Genomic DNA, 6,199 nt, shown 5'->3' on the forward strand with positions numbered 1-6,199 from the left:
ACTGGGGGCAGGCTGTATACTACTGGGGGGCAGGCTGTATACTACTGGGGGGCAGGCTGTATACTACTGGGGGCTGGCTGTATACTACAGGGGGTCTGGTTGGCTGTATACTACATAGGGGCTGGCTGTATACTACACCCTCGGCTTATACTCGAGTCAATAGGTTTTTCCAGTTTTCGGTGGTAAAATTAGGGGTCTCAGCTTATACTCGGGTCGGCTTATACTCGAGTATATACGGTAGATATAAGTGTGGATATAAACATATAAAATATTAAATATATATACACACATATGCATCAAATATATACATATATGCATCAGTTCAACATTTCATATAAAATTAAATATATATACACATAGATAAATATAATATAATTTGGGTTTATATTTATCTATGTGTATATATATTTAATTTTATATGAAATGTTGAACTGATGCAAAGTATGAAAAAGTTATTAGTGCCAGAACATGGCAAAATGAAGAATTTTTTTGTACAGAAGGTTTTAATTTTTTTAAATGTATGAAAACATTATAAAACCTGTACAAATTTGGTATCCTCGTGATCGCACCGAACCAAAGAATAAAATAGACATGTGATTTGGGGCGCTCAGTGAAAGCTGTAAAATCCAAGCCCACAAGAAAACGGCGCAAATGCTTTTTTTCATCATTTTCACTGCATTCTGAATTTTTTTCCCGCTTCCCAGTACATGGCATGGAATAATAAATACCATCACTATGAAGTGCAATTTGTTACGCAGAAAACAAGCCCAAACAGAGCTCTTTACATGGAGAAATAAAAAAGTTACAGATTTTTGAAGGTGGGGAGTGAAAAATTAAAATGCAAAAACGAAAAAGGGCCACGTCCCTAAGGGGTTAAGCTAATCACACATACCAAACAAGAGACCCATGTGTCCTGTCAACATCTGCAAAGCGTTTGTATGTTCTCTCCATGTTTGTGTGGGTTTCCTCCGAGTTCTACGGTTTCCTCCCACACTCCAAAACATACTGGTAGGTTCATTAGATTGTGAGCCCCATTGGGACAAAGTCTGATTTGGTAGGCTCTGTATAGCGCTGTGTAATCTGTGTGCCATATATAAATTATTATTATAAAAATTCTTCACTTTCAATGATGTACATTTTCAGGCAGATAGTTATGAAGTTGTTTGGGTGCTACTACTAACATTTCCCAAATGTCTGCTTTATATCGGCAGAGGGTTTTATGCCTCCTCTCTCTTTTCTAGGTTGTTAGGAGGTTCAGAATTTAGGTGCAATTTTTCTCATTTTTATGAAGATCGCCAAAACCCTTATTTAGAGGCACCTGCTCAGCTTTAAGTGACTTTGAAAGGCCTAAATAACAGTAAAACCCCTTACATTATGGTATTTTAGAAACTACACCTCTCAATGGGTTAAAACAAAATGGCGGCTGTATTTAAGCTGTAATTTTTTTTAGACAATACATAAATTTGGGCCAAAAATTAAACAGCCACAATGTATTAAATCATGAAAAACTCCACAAAGATTGATACCCAATTTCTTCCATGTATGCCGATACCCCATATGTGTTGGTAAATTGCTACCGGTGTATGGGCACACGACAGGACATAGCATGGAAGGAGCACTGTTGCTTAGTGGTTAGCATTACAGCCTTGCAGCGCTGGGGGCCTGGGTTCATGTCATAGGGTCAACATCTGCAAAGAGTTTGTATGTTCTCTCCATGTTTGTGATAGGGACTGATTTGGCAAAGCTCTGTGCAGCGCTGCTTAATCTGTGTGCGCTATATAAATAAAGGAATTATTATTATTATTATTATTATTAGGGATGCCTTTCAGAGCAGATTTGTATTGTCACATTTTACAGGCTATAAAATGTTTATTTCTTTGTAAAGTGGACATATGAGGGATTTTTTGTGATTTTGATCAACTTTTCATTTACATCATTTAGAGGAATTCAGTTGCTAATTGATTAGATTTTATTAACTCTTTATTGATGGTGGTTAAAAAAATAATTAATTCTGGTTTAGGGTTTTTAGCTTTTTTTCCGGACCGTATCATGACAATAATATGTTATCTTTATTCTATGGGTCACCATGATTACAGCGATACCCATTTATATAGATTTTTTATGATTGACTTGAAATTCGCTTGTTTTTGCATCACCTTGTATTAACCTCTCGCAGACCACCTGCCGCGCAGGTCCGGAGTCTGCAGCAATGTCTTCAGACGTTGCTGCAATTGTCTACTGCTCCTGCGCTAGCCGTGGGAGCAAGACCGGGTCTCTGACACCCGGAGACCCTAGAGAGAAGGGAGATGCGGTTTATTACCGCTTCTCCACTCCTCACAGCATCGCGCTGAAGTACCGCGATGGACAGAGGAGCAGAGTGACCACTGGGTCTAAAGAGTTAATCAGAGCTTCTCATTTCCCTCTGTAACTGGGGATCTTATCTTTTTTATATAAACAATAATTGTCTTATTTGCACTCATTTTGTTCCATTTTATCACTTGTTCAGTATAAAATACTGAAATACTGTTGTATTGCAGCATATTACATAGCCTTCCTATGAATTCTGCATAGGTTGAGGGCTGCACTGTTACAGGCATTTACTGCCGGCAGTGAGTAAATGGAGGGTGCCCATCACCCAGGTAATGCCCTTTAGACGCAACGATCACCATGACTGCAGCATCTATAGGGTTAAACAGCCGGGATGGCAATAGTCACGATCCCAGCTGTTACTGCAACTGTACATCGTGGTGTGGTAACTACCCGCACCTTATGACGTACGCTTACGCTAGGGTGCGGGAAGGGTTTAGAAATATTTTAAATATATTTTAACTTAAAAATGTTTTTTTTTCTTTTTAGCACCTTGATCCAATATACAGGCAGTCCCCGGGTTACATACAAGATAGGGTCTGTAGGTTTGTTCTTAAGTTGAATTTGTATGTAAGTCGGAACTGTATATTTTATCATTGTAATCCCAGCCAGAACTTTTTTGGTCTCTGTGACAATTGGATTTTAAAAATGTTGGATTGTCATAAGAATCAGGATTAACACTAGAGCTTCATTACAGACACCTGTGATAACTGTTATAGCTGTTTATTGTAGCCTAGGACGAAAGTACAGTAAATTACCAATATCTAGAGGTCCGTTTGTAACTAGGGGTCGTATGTAAGTCGAGTGTTCTTAAGTGGGGGACCGCCTGTACTGCAATTCTACTGTGTTGTAGCATATTGGAAATTTAGTGGATCTCTATAAGGCCCTGCAATTGGTAATACATGTGATCAATACCCATGGTAACCTATTGTCCTCCTTCTAAGGACTATTTCACACTGGCGTAGTTACATCCGAGGTTCAGTGATTTTCTTGGATGCCTTACTGAGCAATTGTTTTCAATTGGTGTTTTCACAATGGTTTTTATTTTCAGTCATCTGTTCTCCCTGGAAACTTGTCAGCTGTCTGATGCGGATAGCAATTGAAGCCTATGGGGCTGCTAAAAAAAATGATGAAAGCCCTGTTTTTTTCACTGTTGTGTCTTGGAAACCAGGTGTTAGGTTTTCTAAAGTCAAACTTTGAGTTCTTTATTTACGGATGAAGAGACATAACTGGTGCAAAACAGAGACAAAATGGAAGGGATTTGCAATTGACGCACCACACAAAGACCAATGTGAATCCACCCTTCACAACATATTTTTTTTTAACACCAGTTCTCAATGTATTCCTCAAAAATCAAATAGAAAATCCATTTTAATGTAGACAAAATAATAAATATACCAACATAAAACCTTTATTTTGCAAAAATTGTCAGGCTCCAGGGGAAGTGGACCCACTGGACCACCGTGGACAATGACGTAAGCCGACACCTAGGACTGGAATCTAAGTGGCAACTGGTTTTCACCAGAGCCTGCCGCAAAGCGGGTTGGACTTGTTGCGGTGTGATACCACCAGGTCTTTCCACAGGTGCAACTTTGTCCGCAGTGGCAGCCAAGGTGAGGTACACAGGTGTTAGGCAGAATCGTAGTCGGGGACTGGCAGCACGGGATCAGAGTCGGGGTTGTAGCAACAGGTCAGGGCAGGTGGAACAGGATCAAAGTCAAATACAGAACCAGGTCACAACTGGAAAACGCACTAAGAACCAGCAGGGTGTGCAGGGAGAAGCTGGATTATAATGGATTCTGGTATGACTGGGATGGGTTCTGAAGCCGGTGAGACGGGGACACGCGGGCACGCCCGCTGGACAGGAAGCAGAGACGGGGCATGGAGGGGCATGGGTCAGCTTGGGTCGCGGGGGCACCCATGACAATATGATGATCATAATTAGAGAACAATATTTCTTGAAGGTTACCACTGTCACCAATGTGGAGGAAGTGTACTTTTGCACATCTGCCGCCACAGGACATCACTAGTCTCTCACGCTGCTCTGTTGGGATTTTGGTTCACTCTTCTTACAGTCTCTTCATCAGTTCTGTGACTGTTGTGGGTTTCTTGGTCATAACTTTGTCACCAAGGATGTTCCAGAGGTTTTCTATTGGGTTTAGATCAGGACTCTGGGCTGGCCATTTAATTTTTTCAGTGTTTTCTGTTTCTAGGAACTGCTCTACCTGTTTTGTGATAGGGCTCATTGTCCTGCATGAAAATTGCTTGCTGAAAAATGCAAGGAAGGAGCCACATGTTGTTGAAGAAAGTGCTGATACACACTTGCATTCACTCTGCATAGTAGTTGGAGAATGAGAGGTCCAACTCTTGTTGCAGAAGACACTTTGGGTTAAGTCTTTCTTAAGTTTTTTGATAGGCATAATGTTTCCACCCCCAGATGAAGACTCAGCTAGAGCCGAAGCGCGCATCGGCCACTTGGTAAGGACCAGCTTATCACTGCAAAATTGTACCATTGCACACTCAAATGTTCTCCTCATGGCCAGCGCGATGCCGACAGCGCGGCTTCTCTAAATTTAAAGGGCCAGAGCGCTGGTCAATTTCACAAATTCTATTTAAGCCTGCCTCTTCATGCAAACCCTGTCAGATCTTTGTGCCTCACAGCCTTAGAAAAAGCTCCACGCCTATATTTCTGCGTTCCAGTGTGTTCCTGCTCCTGAGTCCAGTGTAGCCGTATTCCTGTGTTACCAGAGTCCCTCCATGTTCCTGTGTTACCAGAGTCCCTCCGTGTTGCTGTTTTCCTGCGTTGCTGTGTTCCTTTGTCTCGTGTGCCTGTGTTCCTGTTCCCATCTGCCTGGACTTCCTGTTGCTGACCCTGGATTGGACTTGACCCTGCATCTCTGCCGCCTGCCCTGATCCTGTACCTGGACCCAACCACGAGACTGTCTTCCGTTAAGGTACCTTGACCTCGGCTCGTCTGCCCTGTCTTCCAAAGACCACTTCAGTCACCTGCTGTGACAGTTTCAGAGGTATAGATTCAAGGAGACAAAGCTCGGCTGTCTTCCCAGGAACGTTCCAGGCAACTTCAAGAGAACCTCTGTCTCTATTGTGCCAGCCCGGAACACTTCCTTCAGTCCTGTCCACTCCGTCCTAAGCGTTCGGGAAAATGCACGCATCTAGGGTTGGGAGAAGCGTCCCTAGGTGAGTATGAATCTTCTCCACATCTGAACATTCCTTTCTTACTCAGCTCCAGGATGGGTAAACCGTTTCCAGCCTCTGCCTTCCTGGACATATTCAGGGACTTGCTTTATACCTGTGACGTAGTCATAGATATCCTGGTGTTCTCTGCAGACTTTGTGTCCCATCGACTCCATGTAAATCATGTTCTCAGACGCTTAAGTGCCAATTGCTTGTATGCCAAGCTTGAGAAGTGCCAGTTCCATCAGAGGAGTCTCCCGTTCCTAGGCTATATAATCTCAGACAAGGGACTACAGATGTATCCTGCAAAGTTGTCTGCAGTACTTCAGTGGCCACGTCCAGTGGGGCTTCCAGCTATCCAGAGTTTCCTCGGCTTCGCCAATTACTACCCGCAGTTTATCCCACATTTCTTCTCTCTGGTGTCTCCCATTGTGGTGCTGACCAAGAAGAACGGCAATCCTAAACTTTGACCTCCGGCGGCTGAAGAAGCTTTCACTAAGCTGAAGCCTGCCTTTTCGCCTGCTCCCGTTCTCACCCGGCCTGATACTGAGAAACAGTTCCTGCTTATCCGTTGGTGCAGGAGCCGTTCCCACCCAGAAGGAGCCCAAAGGCCAAACTCTCACCTGTGGGTTCTTCT

This window comes from Engystomops pustulosus, chromosome 5 (assembly GCF_040894005.1).
Source record: "Engystomops pustulosus chromosome 5, aEngPut4.maternal, whole genome shotgun sequence".
NCBI classification, from domain to species: Eukaryota; Metazoa; Chordata; class Amphibia; order Anura; family Leptodactylidae; genus Engystomops; species Engystomops pustulosus.